The sequence below is a fragment of the Delphinus delphis genome, chromosome 10 (assembly GCF_949987515.2).
Source record: "Delphinus delphis chromosome 10, mDelDel1.2, whole genome shotgun sequence".
Taxonomy (NCBI): domain Eukaryota; kingdom Metazoa; phylum Chordata; class Mammalia; order Artiodactyla; family Delphinidae; genus Delphinus; species Delphinus delphis.
In genome coordinates, this window is record NC_082692.2 from 89,443,899 (window position 1) to 89,466,223 (window position 22,325).

General features: G+C 38.8%; 1 protein-coding gene and 1 non-coding gene across 2 annotated transcripts in view; one reads left to right on the forward strand and one right to left on the reverse strand.

Annotated features, from left to right (window-relative positions):
- Positions 1-22,325, forward strand: part of CNTN6 (contactin 6) — a 232,932-nt gene that overhangs the window by 41,967 nt on the left and 168,640 nt on the right. The gene's annotated exons all lie outside the window — the stretch shown is intronic.
- Positions 9,099-9,203, reverse strand: LOC132432981 (U6 spliceosomal RNA). The gene has a single exon (XR_009521035.1). It is a non-coding gene; the product is annotated as a U6 spliceosomal RNA (small nuclear RNA).

Genomic DNA, 22,325 nt, shown 5'->3' on the forward strand with positions numbered 1-22,325 from the left:
TTTTCTGGTGGCATCTTTAAGATTCTCTATGTATAGAATCAAGTCATCTGCAAACAGTGGCAGTTTTACGTCTTCTTTTATTTCTTTTTATTCTCTGATCGCTGTGGCGAGAGGGCACATCCTTGTCTTGTTCATCTTAGAGGAAATGCTTTCAGTTTTTCACCATTGAGAATGATGTTTGCTGTGGGTATGTTGTATATGGCCTTTTTTATGTTGAGGGGGCTTCCCTCTATGTCCATTTCCTGGAGAGTTTTTTTAATCATAAATGGGTGTTGAATTTTGTCAAACGCTTTTTCTGCATCTACTGAGATGATCATATTTGTTCATATAGTGTATCACACTGATTGATTTGTGTATATTGAAGAATCCTTACATCCCTGGGATAAATCCCACTTGATCATAGTGTATGATCCTTCTAATGTGTTGTTGGATTCTGTTTGCTAGTATTTTGTTGAGGATTTTTGCATCTATATTAATCAGTGATATTGGTATGTAATTTTCTTTTTTCTAGTATCTATGTCTGGTTTTGAAATCAGGGTGATGGGGGTCTCGTAGAATGAGTTTGGGAGCGTGACTTCCTCTGCAATTTTTTGGAAGAGTTAGAGAAGGCTGGTTGTTACCTCTTCTCTAAATGTTGATAACATTCACCTGTGAAGCCATGTGGGCCTAGAGTTTTGTTTGTTGGAAGATTTTTAATCACAGTTTGAATTTCATTACTTGTGATTGGTTTGTTCATATTTTCTATTTCTTCCTGGTTCAGTCTTGGAAGCTTATACCATTCTAAGAATTTGTCTTTTCTTCCAGGTTGTCTATTTTATTGGCATAGAGTTTCTTGTAGTAGTTTCTTATCATGCTTTCTATTTCTGCAGTGTCTGTTGTAACTTCTCGTTTTTCATTTCTAATTTTATTGATTTGAGTGTTCGCTCTCTTTTTCTTGATGTGTCTGGCTGAAGGTTTATCAATTTTGTTATATTCTCAAAGAACCAGCTTCTAGTTTTATTGATCTTTGCTATTGTCTTCTTTGTTTCTATTTCATTTGTTTCTGCTCTGATCTTTACGATTTCTTTCCTTCTACTAACTTTGGGTTTTGCTTGTTCTTCTTTCTCTAGTTCCTTTAGGTTTAAGGTTAGAGTGTTTATTTGAGATTTTTCCTGTTTCTTGAGGTAGGCTTGTATAGCTATAAACTTCCCTCTTAGAACTGCTTTTGCTGCATCCCATAGGTTTTGGATCATCATGTTTTCATTGTCATTTGTCTCTAGGTATTTTTTTATTTCCTCTTCGATTTCTTCAGTGATCTCTTTGTTAGCCTCCATGTGTTTGTGTTTTTTTATATTTTCTTCCCTGTAATTGATTTCTAATGTTATAGCGTTGTGGTCAGAAGATGCTTGATATTTCAATTTTCTTCAATTTACCGAGGCTTGATTTGTGACTCAAGATGTGATCTATCCTGGAGAATGTTCTGTTTGCATTTGAGAAGAAAGTGTAATCTGCTGTTTTTGGATGGAATGTCCTATAAATATCAATTAAATCTATCTGGTCTATTGTGTCATTTAAAGCTTGTGTTTCCTTATTAATTTGCTGTCTGCATGATCTGTCCATTGGTGTAAGTGAGGTGTCAGTCCCCCTCTATTATTGTGTTACTGTCGATTTCCTCTTTTATAGGTGTTAACATTTGCCTTATATATTGAGGTGTTCCTACGTTGGGTACATATATATTTATAATTGTTATATCTTTTTCTTGGACTGATCCCTTGATCATTATGTAGTATCCTTCCTTGTCTCTTATAACATTCTTTATTTTAAAGTCTATTTTATCTGATTTGAGTATTGCTACTCCAGCTTTCTTTTGATTTCCACTTGCATGGTACATCATTTTCCATCCCCTCACTTTCAGTCTGTATGTTACCCTAGGTCTGAAGTGGGTCTCTTGTAGACAGCATATATATGGGTCTTGTTTTTGTATCCATTCTGTGAACTTGTGTCTTTTGGTTGGAGCATTTAATCCATTCACATTTAAGGTAATTATCAATATGTATGCTTCTATTACCATTTCTTAATTGTTTTGGGTTTGTTTTTGTATGTCTTTTTCTTCTCTTGTGTTTCCCACTTAGAGAAGTTCCTTTAGCATTTGTTGTAAAGCTGGTTTGGTGGTACTGAATTCTCTTAACTTTTGCTTGTCTGTAAAGCTTTTGATTTCTCCATCGAATCTGAATGAGTTCCTTGCTGGCAGAGTAATCTTGGTTGTAGTTTCTTCCCTCTCATCACTTTATGATAATCGTTCCACTCCCTTCTGGCTTGTAGAGTTTCTGCTGAGAAATGAGCTGTTAACCTTATGGGAGTTCCCTTGTATGTTATTTGTTCTTCTCTTGTTGCTTTTAATAATTTTTCTTTATCTTTAATTTTTCTCAATTTGATTACTATGTATCTTGGCGTGTTTCTCCTTGGGTTTACCCTGCCTGGGACTCTCTGTGCTTCCTGGACTTGGGTGGCCATTTCCTTTCCCATATTAGAGAAGTTTTCAAATATAATCTCTTGAAATATTTTCTCAGGTCCTTTCTCTCTCTCTTCTCTTTCTGGGACCCCTATAATGCGGATGTTGGTGCGTTTAATGTTGTCCCAGAGGTCTTTAAGGCTGTCTTCATTTCTTTTCTTGCTTTATTCTGTTCTGTGGCAGTGAATTCCACCATTCTGTCTTCCAGGTCACTTATCCGTTCTTCTGCCTCAGTTATTCTATTGATTCCTTCTAGTGTATTTTTCACTTCAGTTATTGTATTGTTCACCCTGTTTGTTTGTTCTTTAATTCTTCTAGGTGCTTCTTCTTTAATTCTTCTAGGTCTTTGTTAAACATTTCTTGCATCTTCTCGACCTTTGCATGCATTCTTTTTCTGAGGTCCTGGATCGTCTTCACTATCATTATTCTGAATTCTGTTCCTGGCATGTTGCCTATCTCCACTTCATTTAGTTGTGTTTCTGGGGTTTTATCTTCTTTCCCTCATCTGGTACATAGTCCTCTGACTTTGCATTTTGTCTATCTTTCTGTGAATGTGGTTTTCATTCCACAGGCTGCAGAACTGTAGTTCTTTTTTCTTCTGCTGTCTGCCCTCTTGTGGATGAGGCTATCTCAGAGCCTTGTGCAAACTTCCTGATGGGAGGGATTGGTGGTGGGTAGAGCTGGGTGTTGCTCTGGTGGGCAGAGCTCAGTAAAACTTTAATCTGCTTGTCTGCTGATGGGTGGGGCAGAGTTCCCTCCCTGTTGGTTGTTTGGCCTGAGGCGACCCACAACTGGAGACTACTGGCTCTTTGGTGGGGCTTACGGTGGACTCTGGGAGGTTCAGGCCAAGGAGTACTTCCCAGAACTTCTGCTGCCACTGTCCTTGTCCCTGCAGTGAGCCACAGGCATGCCCCACCTCTGCAGGAGACCCTCCAAGACTAGCAGGCAAGTCTGGTTCAGCCTCCTATGGGGTCACTGCTTCCTCCTGGTTCCTGCTGCACACACTACTTTGTGTGTGCCCTCCGAGAGTGGAGTCTCTGTTTCCCCCAATCCTGTAGACATCCTGCAATCAAATTCCACTAGGCTTCAAAGTCTGATTCTTTGGGAATTCCTCCTCCCATTGCTGGGCCCCCAGTTTGGGAAACCTGACGTGTGGCTCAGAACCTTTACTCCAGTGGGTGTACTTCTGTGTTATAATTGTTCTCTAGCTTGTGAGTCGCCCACCCAGCCATTATCGGATTTGAGTTTATTGTGATTGGCCCCTCTACCGTCTAATTGTGGCTTCTCCTTTGTCTTTGGATGTGGGGTAATTTTTTGGTGAGTTCCAGTGTCTTCCTGTCAATGACAGTTAGTTGTGATTCCGGTGCTCTCACAAGAGGGAGTGAGCACACGTCCTTCTACCCTGCCAATGTGAACCAATCCCAAGTCCATGATTTCTTTTAAAATTTTCCATTTATTTGCTGTAGTTTTTACACTCAGGGTTTCTTATCTCTTCCACAATGAATACCGCATGTTTTAAAAAATTTTATAAAATATGTGAAGAGAAAAAGAACAAAAAAATTACGAAACACTTTCTTTGGTATCTAGAAGAGCTTTGACTATGCAAATGGATGAGCTAAAAGGATACTGGGGACCCCTGGTTTTCCAATCCACATTTTTATAACCACTGCATTAGAATAAAACAACAGAAGTATGAAATCCTCAGCCTATGTTTGGTATTGTTAAAGGCCAATGAAAGTGCTAATATAACCCATCATGGCTTACAGCCAGCTTCTGTAAATAGAATTCATGGTACAAATGAATTAGTGCATGTAAAGCACTTGCAACAGACATAATAAATATAGTCTGTCAGGAAAGCTATATATAGCATAGTAATTAAGAGCACAGCCTGAAGGCTGCATTGGTTCAAATCCTTGCTCTGCCACTGTCAACTTGAATACATTACATCTCTGCATCTCACTGTTCTTATCTGTGACACTGAGATATTAATAATGACATCTCATGAAGTTTTATGAGGATTATATAAATTAATAAAACAGAGTCTTGTACAGATTATGAACTATGAAATGTTTATTCTTAATTATTGCTATTTTTTAGTTCCTAGAGACAGATGTAATCTTATCAATAAATTTTAGGGCTTTGTTACTTTCATTCATTTAATAAATATTCATTGATTCATGTACCAACATCAAGGCACTGCCCAAATAATAAGATCACTAAAAAAGGAAACAGGGGCTTCCCTGGTGGCGCAGTGGTTGAGAGTCTGCCTGCCGGCGCGAAGGACACAGGTTCGTGCCCCGGTCCGAGAGGATCCCGCGTGCCACGGAGCGGCTGGGCCCGTGGGCCGTGGCCACTGGGCCTGCGCGTCCGGAGCCTGTGCCCCGCAACGCGAGAGGCCACAACAGTGAAAGGTCCACGTGCCGCAAAAAAAAAAAAAGGAAACAGGATGTGACTTTTGTGATGGAAATGTTAATTGTGTAATGTAAAAGATAAGATTTTGCATGTATGTTAGTAGTATATTGAAGAAAATGAAAGCTAGTACAAGATAGTAAAATCTCAAAATAAAAGAGTTATTTCCATGAATTTTTGAAAGACGTCATTTTGAGCCGTACCCAGAAGGGTGTCAGCATTGAACCACAGAGATGGCTGATGTTACTAAAGGGTTACCTATCCTTTGAAAAGAGATTTGTAGATCTATGTTTATATATGAGAACATCACATACCTGCAGATATTCATGCGAATGTAAACGCGATTTTCACACATGGGTTAACAAATTCCAACCAGTCTCCCAAAATTACCTAAGAGAGAAAAAGACCTGTTTCATTTTAACCATTTTGGGAAATTTTCACAAAAATATGTTTAATTTAGAATGAATTTAAAATGAACGAAATATTGAGTCCTGTGACCTGACCAGCAAAATAAAACCCAAATGCAAGTCATTTAGCTACTCTGCTTTCCGCCTAGGTGTTTTTCTTTCTTTAATATTTCCTGTAAGTTAGGGCTCTTTCATCTTTTATTTGCAGCATAAAAGCCTACGTGGGCATCTCTTAACTCCTAATTTAGCTGTCTGTTTGGAAAAGACAACCTGAACGTGGCTGTGGTGAGAAGTGCTGCTCCATCTAGTTGGCTGGAGACCCTTTACAGCTGGAGCCCCTTTTACAGTGCTGAAGTGGCTGCCACACTCAGCAGAAGTCCCTCAGTTGTACTCTTATTTTTTTTAATAAACAGGGGGAAAAAAGAGGTATGATAAGTTGCCCTTTTCAGTATGACTTCTCCCCATTCTCCCTGTCCAGATAGAAATATAAAAGAAATCTTGTAATGTATAAAGGTCTATTTCACATTGCCTAAGAGGAAAAGAGAAGAAGTTGAGGAGTGAAGCCAATTAGGGGAAATGGGAGGTAAAGAGGTAAGGCCAGTGGGTCCTCATAAATGCCCCCAATGTGAGGATTTTTACCTATTTTATCCACATAGAATGACTTGCAAAAGCCTTTGTTGTTTTTTTTTTTTTTACAATTCATAGGCTTCCCACTGATCATTTCCTATGGTCAATTGCCCCCTACAGTGAAAACCTTCCATCAGGAACTAAGCAAGCTCAAAAAACTGCCTGATGTGTAATAAAGCACTTTTTGGCTAACATCAGTTCCATCTATACATACCACTTTTTTTCTTTCCTACACCTTCACCCCCTTCCTTACATTCCTTTGAGCTGTATAGAAGCCAATGAGGATGAAATAATTAGAATGTGTGTCTGCTGCACAAAAGTCCTTCTCCATGGGCACAGTTTTCACCTGATCTTTTATAGAAAGCATAATGTGTTTACATACACATCCATAGGCCGGTACTAGATATACAGAATTTGCCATCCCATTGTACACTTAGTTTTTCTATAGTCTCTAAGGACTTGATTTTGGTTAAAAAAACAAACTATTAGAAGTTTTTAAAATGCTTTTTATTTCAAAAAAAACAAAAATACAAAATGAGAAATGACTATACACTATAACCTCAAAAATGAATATTGTCAAGGACCAAGATAAATAATAGCCCAAAAATATAGTGAAAAAATTCTCAATTGAAATATAGAAAATGGGAACATTCAATTACCTCCTGGAGAACAGTGGGTTTCCTCCCAAGCCTCCACTGAAAAATATGATGTGAAACTGTTTCCACTGTTTTTCTATTAAAAATCTTCCAATGGACTTCTGTGGTGGCACAGTGGTTAAGAATCCTCCTGCCAATGCAGGGGACACGAGTTCGAGCCCTAGTGTGGGAAGATCCCACATGCCGCGGAGCAACTAAGCCCGTGCGCCACAACTACTGAGCCTGTGCTCTAGAGACCGCGAGCCACAACTACTGAGCTCATGTGCCACAACTACTGAAGCCCACATGCCTAGAGCCCGTGCCTCACAACAAAAGAAGCCACTGCAATGAGAAGCCGGTACAATGCAACGAAGAGTAACCCCCGCTCACGGCAACTATAGAAAGCCTGCGTGAAGCAACGAAGATCCAACACAGCCAAAAATAAATAAATAAATAAATTTATATTAAAAAAAAAAAAAATCTTCCAGTTCAGTTTTCCTGTACTGACCCAGTTCCCTGGTACTTAGGGCGAGGCTGTTTTTTGGTTTGGGCTTTTTCTTTTTTTTTTCTTCTATACATGTGTGATTGCTTATCTGTCTAGAATAGTCTTAGTTGCGTCCCAAATAACTCTTCAATCTACAACCTCCTTTTGATACGTTCAGATTAGGCCCCCATTACCCTTTTTTTTAATCTCATATTTTCATAATGGACAAACTCATCTAAAAGATCCTTATAGGATAATATCCAAAATCCGTGCATGGCCAAAAAGCCTTCCGTGATTCATTCCCCTAGGGTACTAGAAATTCCCACTTTTACCAAACTATTTATGCTTTAAGAAGACACCGTGTTTTTTGATTTCTCTATACCTGTTTTAGTTGCTAGTGCCTCTTCCGAAAATATTTATACTTATCTTGTCTTCTTGGAAAACTACTACTATCTTTCAAAACCTAAAATAAATATTTTTTGCCCAGGAAGCTTTTCTCTGTCCAGCATTCTGGTTGTAGGAAACTGTTGCCTATATGGATCATAATACATGTCATTTGCAACATTGGAGGCAAATGTCCCTTGTTTGCTGCATATTAGTTTCAGAATAGGTTTTACTCTTCTGGAGGTAGAAAGATTTGGCTTAAGTCCAAAAGGATTCCTTTTTGTCACAGATCCACACATGCTGTTGAGTTTTATGTGTGCATCAGTAACAACAATGACATCGATTTTATATATATATATATATATATAGATAGATAGATAGATATATATACACACACACATACACACACACACACACAAACAAATATTCACACACACAACCAGTGTAAAGGAAGCTTCAAAACTTCCCTCAAATAATTTTTTTTTTTTTTCCTCTCTCTCTACCCTCACTTAGACAGCTTGGAACCTTCTCTTTTCAATGTGTTCATTGGAATCTTCTCTTTTCAATGTGTTCATTATTGCTTCCTCTGCTTAGCTCACCTATAATGCAATTAAATTAGCACAGGTATGCAAACTACTCACAAATTATGTATACCCGACAAGCCAAGTGCATAAAAATCTAGGGTCAAGATCACAAGAATGACTCAGTAAACTCAATCAGCTCCTCCCGTCTTTTTTGCAGCTCTGTATTTTATATGTACATTAATTTGCCTGAAGTTGCTGTATTGACTTAATGGAATGCTGCTGACCATATTGAGACATTAAAATTCTGCCATTTAACCGAATTAAAGAGATTAAAATAATCAGGTTTGGCTGTGCTATTGTTATAGCACATATTTATACTTTTACATATTTAAAAGTAGAGTGGCCAATGTGATTCAAGTTGCCATTTAATGGCTCATCATGCATAATTAAACTAGCCTAAGCTAACCTTCAATGACTGAATGGAAGTAATATGCCTTGGTTGTCAAGAGTACAGACTTTGACATCAGAAATAGAGCCTCAAGATTTAGCTTTACCATTTTTAGCTTTGTAACCTTGGGTAGGTCACTTAACCTGTCATTGTTCAAAAGGTAAAAATGGATTTTTAGCAGTGACTTCTTCATAGGGTTGGTATAAACAATCAATGAAATAAGGAATTTGAAATGTCAGTACAGTACCTAGCATGCGGTAAGCAATCTGGGCATGTTCTTGGATACTTTTCCCTCTAGTGCTGCTCTTCTTCCAGCTGCAATATTTGTAAAGTCAGTTTTATCTGTGGGCCTCCATTTTCTCATGAACTCTTCAATTTATAAATATGTGATTTTCCAATGCAGTTTCATCTGTTATATAAAGTACAATAAGCTTATGCTTAGTGCTCTATTTGTTCAACCTTAGTTATATATAAGGCAGTCAACCCTGCAAACTCCAGAGTTAAATCATTGTTTCAGTCTTCTCACAGCACTCATTTTAAAAATTAAAGCATGTTTAATATTCAATAAAATACAATGATCTTGTGTTCAGTTTAATAAGTTTTTATAGTTGTAGCCACTCAAAACAAGATATAAAACATTTCCATTATCCCAGGTAGTTTCTCATATCTTTTTTTCAATAAAAAAAGAAGAAAAAATGGAATGTCTCAAAAACATTTGTGTCATCCTTATGCAAGTCCTATGCTAATCTTCTTTGTATCAGGCCAATTTTACTTCATTTTGCCAAAGTGGGCACTACCCATTGCATTTCTGATTACCTCCCTTATTCTCTCAGATGCAGCAGAAATTATAAAAAAGAGAAAGAACAATTAACCCAGAAATACTCGAGCCAATCTAAGATCAGCAAACTCTTGGTGAGTATAGAGCTGCTCCTCCACCCCCAGACACTTAAAAGCACAAATCTCTGTTTTACAAGATGTCTTTATAACATTAATGATATTTTAGAGGGAGAAGATAGGAAATCTTTTAGAGAAATGGTGGTGCCCAAGCAGAGAATAGTGGAGTTTCACTCCACTCATCACCCTTCAGAGTCTGATTCTCAGTTCTGTGGTGTTGGAGACTAGGTTTTCTTGGCACAGAGTTGATCAGGTCTTATGGACAAACACTTGCTGAGCAAATTTATATGATTTTATATATAAATCAGAAAAAAATTATATTAATTAATATTAGTACATTAATAATATATTATTATAATGGATTGTTTTTCACTTAACAGAATATTTACATTCATTATCTAGGATACTTTATTCCAGTTTTTCTCAAGTTTTATTTTATTTTCACTCTCCTTTTGCCAGAAAGGGGTGCACTCAGTCCCCCACCCATGAAGCTTTAATACCATATATATTCTGTATATTTATTCACATACGTAGTCCTGTGCTTTATACATAAAAAGTAACATTTTTTTCACCATCCTCTCCACTCCTTGGAACTAATTTTCACTTCCTTGGGGGTGATATTGACTCATTGTGGGTGTATACCCTATTTCTTGTTTCCTGCTACCTGGCAGTATGGATTATTGAATAATCATGTCATCTCATTTTCTGTATTTCTGTTACTTTGCCATCTGGGGCCTTGCTGACCCTGGAGGGTCTGCCCCTCCCAGGGCTAGCCAGTTTCTAGAGACACCATTGAGCTGTCTTTCATATGCACACCAACCTATTGGAGTCCATACCCAAACCACCTCCTTTATTGGGATCTTACACTCTGGGCCACTATTCCCCAGCCCTAATCACCTCAGGGGCAGTTATCAGACAACTAGAGACAGACCCTAGACCCCAGAGGCTGCTGAAAGTATTCAAACTAGTCAATCCTAAACCTTCTTAGCCTGCCTTCCCTGTTTCTTCCTATGGAAATCACAATACAAGCTCTCGCCTCCACTTCCTCTGCCTCTTGACTGACACTGGTGCTTCCCTGCGTAGCCTTGCATGGCATGGAATCTCCCCTGCTTTTGGGAACTGTAACAAACTTTTTTTTTTTTTTAACATCTTTATTGGAGTATAATTGCTTTACAATGGTGTGTTAGTTGCTGCTGTATAACAAAGTGAATCAGTTATACATATACATATGTCCCCCTATCTCTTCCCTCTTGCATCTCCCTCCCTCCCACCCTCCCTATCCCACCCCTCTAGGTGGTCACAAAGCACCGAGCTGATCTCCCTGTGCTATGTGGCTGCTTCCCACTACCTATTGTACATTTGGTAGTGTATATATGTCCATGCCACTCTCTCACTTCGTCCCAGCTTACCCTTCCCACTCCCCGTGTCCTCAAGTCCATTCTCTACATCTGTGTCTTTATTCCCATCCTGCCCCTAGGTTCTTCAGAACCATTTTTGTTTTTAGAGTCCATATATATGTGTTAGCATACGGTATTGCGGTAGATGGACGTAGAGTCTGTCATACAGGGTGAAGTAATTCAGAAGGAGAAAAACAAATACTGAACTATCTTTTTAATGGCAGTCATCTCCTAAATCTGTTGTCCTTACTATACCTGAATAATAATAAAACCTACATTTTAAAACAATTAGATATCAAGAAGTTGGTTGGCCAGCATAAAAAATGGATAGTCTTGAGACTATGTGTTAGAGTTATGGTGAAGTCTTATAAATCCTCCCTGTCCCTTACAGAGTACCATCCTTATTGATTTCTACACTACTGTGAGAACTGAAAAGTGATTAATGTATGACTTTAGCAGTCAGGCTTTTGGGTTTCAAGCCTTAAATTGGCCACTTCTTAGCTATGTAATCTTTTTCTCTTTTTCTTTTTAAATTGAAGTGTAGTTGATTTACAATGTTGTGTTAACTTCAGGTATACAGCAAAGTGTTTCACATATATACACATATATATGTATATACATTCTTTTTCAGATTATTTTCCATTATAGCTTATTATAAGATATTGAATATAGTTCCTTATGCTATACAGTAAATCCTTATTGTTTATCTATTTTATATATAGTAGTATATACCTGCAAGTCCCATACTGCTGATTTATCCCTCCCCCCACCTTTCCCCTTTGATAACCATAATATTGTTTTCTAAGTCTGTAAGTCTGGTTCTATTTTGTATATAGCTTTGTTTGTATTATTTTTTAGATTCCACATATAAGTGTTACATAATATTTGTCTTTGTCTGATGTACTTCACTTAGTATGATAATCTCTAGGTCCATCCATATTGCTGCAAATGGCAATATTTCATTCTTTTTTATGCCTGAGTTATATTCCATTTTATATAAATATAGCACATCTTCTTTATCCATTCATCTGTGCATGGACACTTAGGTTGCTTCCATGTCTTGGCTATTGTAAACAGTGCTGCAACGAACATTAGGGTGCATGTATCCTTTTGGTTTTTTTAATATAAATTTATTTATTTATTTTATTTTTGGCTGAGTTGGGTCTTCGTTGACACACATGAGCTTTCTCCAGTTGTGGTGAGCAGGGGCTACTCTTCATTGCAGTGTGTGGGCTTCTCATTGCAGTGGCTTCTCCTGTTGCAGAGCATGGGCCCTAGGCATGTGGGCTTCAGTAGTTGTGGCACATGGGCTCAGTAGCTGTGGCTTGTGGGGTCTAGAGCACAGGCTTAGTAGTTGTGGCACATGGGCTTTGTTGCTCCACGGCACGTGGGATCTTCCCGGACCAGGGATCGAACCAGTTACCCCTGCATTGGCAGGCAGATTCTTAACCACTGCTCCACCAGGAAAGCCCAAGGGTGCACTTATACTTTCGAGTTAGAGTTTTTATTTTTTCCGGATATACGCTCAGGAGTGGGATTCCTGGGTCATATGGTAACAATATTTTTACTTTTTTAAAAGAATCCCCATACTGTTTTTCATAGTGGCTGCACCAGTTTACATTCACACCAACAGCTTAGGAGGGTTCCTTTTTCTCCATACCCTCTCCAGCATTTATTATTTGTAGACTTTTTGATGATAGCCATTCTGACTGGTGTGAGGAGGTACCTCATTGTAGTTTCGATTTGCATTTCTCTAATAATTAGTGACATTGAGCATCTTTCATGTGCCTGATAACCATCTGGATGTCTTCTTTGGAGAAATGTCTATTTAGGTCTTCTGCCCATTTTTTGATTGTTTTTTTGATATTGAGTTGTATGAGCTGTTTGTATATTTTGGAAATTAAGCACTTCTCGGTCACATCATTTGCTAATATATTCTCCCAGTCCATAGGTCATCTTTTGATTTTGTTACAGTTTTCTTTGCTGTGCAAAAGCTCGTAAGTTTGATTGAGTCTCATTTGTTTATTTTCGCTGGTATGTCTTTTGCCTTTGGAAACTGATCTAAGAAAATACTGTTAAGATTTATGTCAGAAAATATTTTGTTTATGTTCTCTTCTCAGCCATGTGATCTTAAACCTCATTAGTTTGCTGTGAGGATTAAATAATATGTCTGCAAAGTTCTGGAGTTGCCAAGATCACCCTCACTTCTGGTACTAACTGCAAATTCAGGAGGTCCCAAGATCACCTCATGGGAATTCCCTGGCAGTCCAGTGGTTAGGAATCCTGACCCCATGCTTCCACTGCAGGGGGCCCAGTTTCGATCCCTGGGTGGGGAACTAGCATCCCACAAGTTGCATGGTGCAGCCAAAAAGAAAAGTAAAAGCTCAATCCAAGATCACTCTTAAGCTTGATAATTCCCTTAAAGGACTCACAGAAATCTGCAAAGCCACTATACTGACTGGTACAGTTTATTACAATGAAAACATACTGATTCAAATTAGCCCAGGGAAGAGACACATAGGGCAGAGTCCAGAAGAGTTCCATGTGCACAGCCTTCAGGTGTGCTCTCCTAGTGGAACCGTGCAGAGTGCTTATTTCTAGGAAAGATGCATTACCATATGCAGGGAAGCACTCAGTCTTGATGTGGAGTCTTTACTGGGGCTCAGTCATGTAGACTAGTTGACTGCCCGTGTGCCTTACCTTAGGCTAAAGCCCTTCCAGAGGTCAAGCTGATACTGCAGGGCCCAGTCTTGCTTTACCTCCCACCCTCTGCACCACTAATCACATTGTTAGCCTAGACTATCCAGCATGGCCTAGGCCCTAAGTAAACAGACATTCTTACCAGGTCTGACAGCCCAAGGGCTTAGAGATTACCTCTAGGGCAAAGAGCTGAACATCCCTTTGGGCAAGTCTAATCTTTACTGAATGTACACAAGTTGATACACTCATTAAATGCACATAACCATTAATATTTTATTGTTTTAGTGGCCATGCTAGAGTCTCTCCTGCCGAAAGAGTACTATAAAAACACTTCCAGGGGCTTCCAGTGGTTGAGAGTCCACCTGCCGATGCAGGGGACACGGGTTCGTGCCCTGGTCCGGGAAGATCCCACATGCTGCGGAGGGGCTGAGCCCGTGAGCCATGGCCGCTGAGCTTGCGCGTCTGGAGCCTGTGCTCCGCAACGGAAGAGGCCGCAGCAGTGAGAGGCCTGTGTACCGCAAAAAAAAAACCACAAAAAACAAAAAAAACACTTCCAAATACTTACTCCTTTTGTTCTTCTTTTCTGGGTCTAAGCAGACACTTCTGTGTTGTTAAGAGGCTTTTTAGTTATTCATAGTTACATGTACCAGATTAAAACTCATAGCTTTGGTTAGACCCACCCTAGTTTTGTCTTGTTACTTTACCCCTTGAATGACCTGGGTGTTACCAGACCTTTTCAGGTATATATTTATAGACAACCCATGGGGCTATTTTGATGATTGATCTCATTCATTATATATTGGCTCTTACTAATCTCACCTTTAGTGTAATCTTATTTCCATGTTGCTTAGGGATTTATCACTTTAACTTCCTATATTCCACACAAGAACCTATACCCACTATTTCAGCAGCCAAAGATTTTTTTCATGAGCAGCACTAAAAGCTCACACAAAACTCAGCAGCAAGTAATATCTTTTTAGGCAGCTTGAAAAGGTGCTCTCTTTGTCATAAAGCAAAAAGAAACAATGAAAGGTTAGGTTCTTACTGCCCCATCTCATTATTGTTAATGAAAAACTCCAAATTAATTTGCTTCTGCTTATGGAAATATCTCCCTTAACCTTGGTGATTCAATGAGAAAGAATTTGTTTTAGAGATAGGCATTGCTTAACAGCATTTGGCATCTGCTCAGGCTGAACAATCATCCAGAGAGCATGTATCTTCTTTCTTTCTTTAGTGTAGTGATCACCACAAAAATAGTACATGGAGTATGGCACAGAAAACCTTTAGCATGGTGGTTGGTGTAGAGGCTTTTATTAGCGGTAGGGGCTCTTTAGTTAAGTACCTAGGTTTACCCTGGAACAAGTCTACTTCTGACTTCAGACAAATAGTAATATCACTTTCTTCTTTTCAGATCCAAAAGAAAAAAGGGTTTCTTTATCTGTTTTGTTTTCTGCTGTTTGCTGTACCTCTAAAAGTGACTGGCCCAGAGGAAGCACAAAATAAATATGTGTTGTTGAATGAACAAAGGGTTGTGATAAGGGTAAACTGCTATCATGTATGCAAAGCCCTTAGACCAGGGCCTGGCACATAGTAAGCTCTCAGTAGATATTCATTTAAAAAACATACAGTTAAGACAAATACAGATTAAATCCTTTATACTTAATAAAGAGTTCAGTGATGGGTTTATAGGAAATCAATTAATTATAATATTAGATTCCTATTTTTATTGTCCATTTATTTATTTATTCACCAAGTAAGTATCCAGCAATGATCATATGCACTATAACAGGTCCTGAGGATTCAGAGGTAAACAAAAATAGCCAAAAATAAAGCACGTCCATGAAACATTCTGCCCAGCCCAGGGCAGTTCCTATATGTCTATCAATAACCAATCCCTGAGGAAGAAGAAACCTATAGGACAGTGATGAAAACAGAGTATTCAAATTATTAACTTTATTATTAATCTTTTGGCATTTCTGTATCCATCAGATTCTCTAAAACTCTTGAGATACAAAAGCACTGTCTCTGAGACAAGAGATTATTCAGAGACTCTCCTCTTTACTGCCAACGTTTGCCCTAGAGAATTTCTCAACTAGTTCTTTCAGGTTATAGACATAATTGGCTATTAGTTATTTTAGTGCCATTGTTCTTGATATACATCTAAGCATCATCTCTGGGCCCTCTGAAAAGCAAGGTGTCTGTTTCTGATTAATCTGTGGCTGGTCACTGAGGATACTGAAGCAGCTCCTGGTTAATTAGACCATTTTATCTCTAACCTCATCTATTTTCTGAATGTAATAGTGATAGAGGTGCCAGCAGTTCCAAGCACAGCCCTGAAACCTTGCTAATCAGCATCTGTGATTTGCTAGTGGTACCACTGTTTGAATTGTTAAAGCCAAATTGTTATGAGAGGTTATGCATAAGTGGACATTTTTATCTCCAAGTCAATTATGCATTTAATGAAACTTAAGGAGCTTATAAAGTTAAATAAGTAAATAAATAGAAAGCAGCACCTACAGCACTTAGTGATGCAAGTCAGGTGCACCCTCCCCACCCCCACTCCCAGGACACACGCACAACATGATAAAATAGAGAAATGTGTACTTACATGGAAAGGAAGCACACATAGTGACAAAGAGTGTAGGCTCCTTATATTATCAGCTGTGTGAACATGGGCAAGTCACAGTCCTCTGAATGTCATCCTTCTTATCTGTCAAATGGACATAATATTAATAACTACAGGGTTGTTATAGGGTTGTATAAGGATTAAAATGCATTAAATACTATTTTATAAAATATTTCATATAGTGTCTGCTCTGTAATGTGTGCCGATTATAAGTTAGTTTTTATTATTCTAGGAAATGATTCCATCCTCCCAGAATAGGCCAGAATACAAAGAGAAACTGAAAGGCAGAGGAAGAAATGAGTTTTATATGAAGTATATGAAGCTCGTCTTCCCCAACATTTCCAAAAAACTGTCCATAAAAAACAAAGAAACAAAGAAACAAACTTATATCATAAGCTGCTATTTAAAAAGAAAAAATCTGCCTTCAATAAGTTTGGGAAACATTGAATATAGATTGCCTCTTTTTTTTAATAAATTTATTTATTTATTTTTGGCTGCATTGGGTCTCTGTTGCTGTGTGCGGGCTTTCTCTAGTTGCAGTGAGCAGGGGCTACTCTTTGTTATGGTGTGCTGGCTTCTCATTACGGTGGCTTCTCTTGCTGCGGAGAACGGCTCTAGGCCCGCGGGCTTCAGTAGTTCTGCCATGCGGGCTCAGTAGTTGTGGCTCACGGGCTCTAGAGTGCAGCCTCAGTAGTTGTGGTGCACAGGCTTAGCTGCTCCACGGCATGTGGGATCTTCCCAGACCAGGGCTCGAACCTATGTCCCCTGCATTAGCAGGAGGATTCTTTGTTTAAAAAAATAAATTTATTTATTTATTTATATTTTTAATTTTTGGCTGCGTTAGGTCTTCATTGCTGCGCGCAGGCTTTTCTAGTTGCAGCGAGTGGGGGCTACTCTTTGTTGTGGTGCGTGGGCTTCTCATTGCGGTGGCTTCTCTTGTTGAGGAGCGTGGGCTCTACATGCACGGGCTTCAGCAGTTGTGGCTCGTGAGCTGTAGAGTGCAAGCTCAGTAGTTGTGGCACACAGCTTTAGTTGTTCTGCGGCACGTGGAATCTTCCCGGGCCAGGGCTCGAACCCATGTCCCCTGCATTGGCAGGCGGATTCTTAACCACTACGCCACCAGGGAAGTCCTAGATTGCCTCTTGCACCTTAAAGAATAACAATTCTTATTTTAGTGTTGAAAGTGTCTGAGAAATCTGGAACAGCTCTAATAAAAGAAAGAATTCAAAAAAATGCTGAGCTAAGTGTTGTGGGTTCAACAGTGTCCTCCACAACATTTATGTCCACCTACAAACTAAGAATGAGATTATATCTGGCAATAGGGTCTTCGAAAATGTAATTAATTAAGATAAAATCTTAACAGATTTTGATTGGGACCTAAATCCAATGACTGGAGTACTTTTAGAAGAAAACACACAGAGAAACAGAAGGTGGTGATGTGAAGATGGATGCAGAGATTGAAGTGATGTGTCTATGAGCCAAGTAAAACCAAGGATGGCCAACAACCACTAGACCCTAGGATGGAGGCATTGGAAGATTTCTGGAAGCCTCAGACCCTCCAGAAAGAATCAACCCTGACGACAGTTTCATTTTAGACTTTAAGCCTTTTGGAACTGTGAGAGAACACATTTGTTGGTTTGAGCCTCTCAGTTATCGGTAATTTGTTATGGCGGCCCTTGGAAACATGTACATGGTATTACAAAATGGCCATTTGAAATGTGGAAAATGCCAATAATATAGCTCAATAAAAGCTTTTTCTCTCTGTTTCCCATTTGTTTTTGTTCCAATTTTTGGTGATGGGGGGGATGACAAATTGTACAGAGTGGGTGGAGAAAACACTGCAAAACATTGTGATTGAGTTAAATTATGACTCAAAAGTGAGCTCTCCATTATTTTTTCTGTTATCACTTGTGCTCTTGTCAACAAAAGTCCTTGGCATTTGTGAATTATTGGTGTTTGTGAAAAGTTTACAAAACAGTCAGCTTCTTCTATGCTACCTCTAGAAGAAACAAATAAAAGAAAGGATAAAATAGGTAATAGCCAATATACCATAGCAATGTTTGCTAAATGTCAGTTAGTCTCTCTGCTAGAATTCTGTTTTTATTTGTCTAGAAAATAAAGCACATATTTTGTTTGTTTGTTTGTTTGTTTGCGGTACGCGGGCCTCTCCCGTTGCGGAGCACAGGCTCTGGACGCGCAGGCCCAGTGGCCATGGCTCACGGGCCTAGCCGCTCCGCAGCATGTGGGATCTTCCCGGACTGGGGCACGAACCCGTGTCCCCTGCATCGGCAGGCGGACTCTCAACCACTGCACCACCAGGGAAGCCCTAAAGCCCATATTTTTAATCCAGTCCTTTCTGGAGCAGCATCCAGTGATTACTATGTGAACTGAGTCTAACAGTATATGTGACACTTGCTCGGTCACTGGACAGCAAAGATACCTCCAAAGAAGCAAAAGAGACAGCCAAGATCATGGCATCAGAAGAAGCCAGAGACATTTGGACCCTTTGTGGACAGATAGGCAAATAAAGAAAAACAGTAGATTTGCCCTAAGTCTAGTTCCTTCTTATAATGAAAAATGTTGCCTACCATATCAGTAAACAAAGGATGTTGCAGCAGCCATCAAGCCACTACAGCCACCCTGACGGTGAGCCCTGAAGAAACTCAGGATGGAGACAAATGGGCTGCCCACCAAGCCCTCAGCCACTGCAGCCACCCACAGCAGTGCACCCTGAGGGGACTCTGGATACTGGCCCTAGGTAAGCTAAGGTGCATATCAAAGGAATGGTTTCAATGCGTCCAAACTTTTGCATGTTCCCATACAGAGAAAAGTGCTTAATTCATTAACGGTAATCTTTTGATGTTCTGACTACCTGGTCTTTGTTGCAAACACCCCTATGTATCCTGGCTCTTCCCTTACTTCTTTGGAGCAGTCCCTCAGAGCGATCTGAGAATCTGTCTCCTGTACTTGAAGTCCTCAGAAAATCTGATGAATAAAACATAACTCTCAACTTTTAGGTTGTGCATTTTTTTTCAGTAGACCTTCTTATCTGGAGAGCACTTCATATCTGGGCTCTCTGTTAAGCTCCTTAAATACAAGCATGGCAGCTACTGCTTCCTGGCAAATTTGCATGAGAATTTGGACATGTTTTTCCAACTGAAAAATGTAATCACAAACTTAAATCATGTTTATGGCTCCCCAAAGACCTCCGGATTAATTTCTTATTCTTTAAGGTGGCTAAAATTTCCTTCTTGATGTTACTTTGGATATCTATCTGTCTAGCCTCATCTCTTGTCAACTCTTTCCTTAGCAAGGATTATGTGAGTTCTCCAAATTCTCCTTAATTTCTCTCAACTCAGGGCATTTGCATTTACTTACTCTTTCTTCTTTCTAAATAATCTCTCTATTCCTAATTCCTGTATCTTCATGAGTTGTTAAGATCATGGCTTCTGATGTGAGACATACTAGCGTCAAAATTCTACCCTGTGTAAAATGGGGGAGAGTTAGGGGAAAAAAATCAATAGGAAAGAGAAGAAGAAAAAGCCTGACGCATATTCATCTTTGTAAAATGTTTACAAAAGTCAATGTAGCATCACAGGATAAACTGTTTATGTTCAAACACTGAAGTGAAAAAAAGAAAAAGGCAAAATTCAGAACTAGCTGAACCTTGAAAGAATAAACAGAAAATGTCAAGTGCTTCTCTCACATAGGGAATCAGCCAGTTTCCCTACTCATAAAAGAAAAGAAAAAATCTTTTGTTGATTATGAGTCCGAAAAAATTGAACTCGTTCTTCTCATTTCTGTAAACTATCCCTGTCATTTAATCTTTATATTGGGAAGAAGACAATACAGCATAATGAATCAGGGGACGCTATTTCATTTTCTTATTTCACATTCAAGTCCGGTCTAGTGTAATTATGGTGTTTATGAAGTTTAAACCGATGTAGCAAGAGAGAAATAAAGAGAATAAGTGTTCATCCACTCTAAGGAGCATTTCTTGATAAGAAAGATCACATTGACAAGTACAGGAAATGCATGAGAGGTTTTTATCAACCAATAATTTTACATTTATAAGAAATTTTCATTGTGATAAATTGGAAACAATATAAATCTATTTCTAAATAAATAATTTTTTAACTAAAATGAGGAAATCTTAACAAAAATGTTTCAAAGTTACAGGGAGATAGAGGCAAAATGAAATAACAAATACCTCACCCCAGCCTGTGAGAAAAGAGCTGAAAAAGAACCAGAAAATTATAAATGAGCAGATCTGCCCTTGGCTGTAGGCAAGATCTCTAAGACGGTAATAAGGAGTGAGGTTACCAAACATCCAGAGAGAGATGAGCTGATAAAAATTAATCAGGCTTGCTGCACAAAGGGCAAACCTATTCTGACAAATTTGGTGGCATTTTTGCTTGGCACAGAGGGCAGGAAAAGTACATGACTAGAATGAGTGATAGAATTGTACATGAGAAAGTGGAAAGGCATAGATGAAATATATGGGAGTGAGGTACTGTTTTAACTTTCCACAGGAAGCCACTTGGCTGACATTTAACCCCCAAAACACTGATTTCGTTAAGATATTCATGCTGGCAATAAGTACAAGCAGGACTGACAGATCAGCATGCTTTGCTGTGACACTGTGTAACCAAAATTAAGTGTGTCATCATCAAATAATATACATTGGGGTACTATGTCTGGCATTCACAGATTTTTAGAGTGCTTTTCTCAGTTATTTATTTTTCTTTATTCCAAATTTTCTTTCTTCGGTTTGTTATTGGTATATATATGGAATCAATGCCATTTCAGGCAGACACAATCTTATCTCAGAGAGCAACCAAAGAGGACCCTGTAATATCTCAATGATAATAATAGGTTTCCAATGGTTTTCTAACATCTTCACTCTGGGACATTTTAGCAAAGTGCTTTTTGGTGCTTTGTGTTCCTGACATCATGCTGTTATTTTTCAAAGGTTAATGCTGAAATGCTCTAAATTGGGCAAGTTACAGGGTCAAAGACCCAGAAGTTCAAAAGACAGAATCTAAGTTTGCCTCTCAGTCAGCCCCTCAGCCTACAAATAAGCTTGTCCCTTTTTTCCTAAAAATATAAATAATCAGAACTGAAACTCACATATACCAACAGCTCTAGGCCCTGCTGTTATTTCTGTTCACCTCTCTCTTTCTCTCTGCCATCTGATTTCTTTGTAGAGTACTTTATATACAACGCCATAGTTTTCTCTGTCTTGAATTTAGTTAAAATTTGGCCTTTATGTCTCAATCCATCTTGACTTTGAAAATGAAATTTCTCCTAAAGAAGAAACAAGAGACTTTCTGATGACCAACACTAGTGCTTTGCTGGTGTTTCTGTTTTTCATTATTACTAACATGTGACAATGTTAACTATGCCCTTTATTAAAAGCTCTCCTTTCTTGGTCTCCCATGTGATGGGTGTGATGGGCAGAATAATGGCTCCAAAGATGTCCATTCCCTAATCCCTGGATGGTGTGAATATGTTAGATTACATGGTGAAGGGGAAGTAAAGTAGCAGATAAAATTAAGGTTGCTAATCAGCTGATCTTAATAGGGAGATTATCTTGGATGATCTGGATGAGCCCAGTGTAATCATAAGGGTCCTTAAAACTAGAAGAGAGACAAGTGAATCAGGAAAAATGTGACTATGGAAGAATAGCCAGAGTAATTTGATATGAGAAGGATTCAATGTGCTTGCTGTTGCTGTCTTTGAAGTTGGAGAAAGGGTGTCCACAAACCAAGGAATGCAGGCAGCTTCTAGAAGCTGGAAAAGGCAAAGAAAAGGACTCTACTCTGGAGCCTTGAGAAGGGGATAGATACAGTTCTACCAATCTTGATTTTAGCTCAGTGAGACCCATTTTGGAATACCGACCTAGAGAATTATAAGATCATAAATATGTGTAGGTTTCTGCCACTAAATTTCAGGTAATATGTTATGGTAGCCATAAAAAACTCATACAATGATCCTGGTAAAATAGTCTCAACTTCTCACATAGATCTTCCTCAGAATTTTTTGGCTGTTTTCTCTCTTTTGTCAATTCTATAGATGTTGATGATCATTGGTCTTCCATCTTCAGTTTTCCCTTTTATTTAAATTCCATGTTGTTACTACCTTTTACAAAGCAATGCCATCCAACTCTGCCTCTGTCCTCAGCCCCCTCCAACCTTGAGTCCCTCTGGCATGAGTCCCTCTGGCATGTTCAAATTTAACATGTCTTAATGATATTCTTTAAATGACAAAAATCATGAATCTCAAACAAATATAAGTAA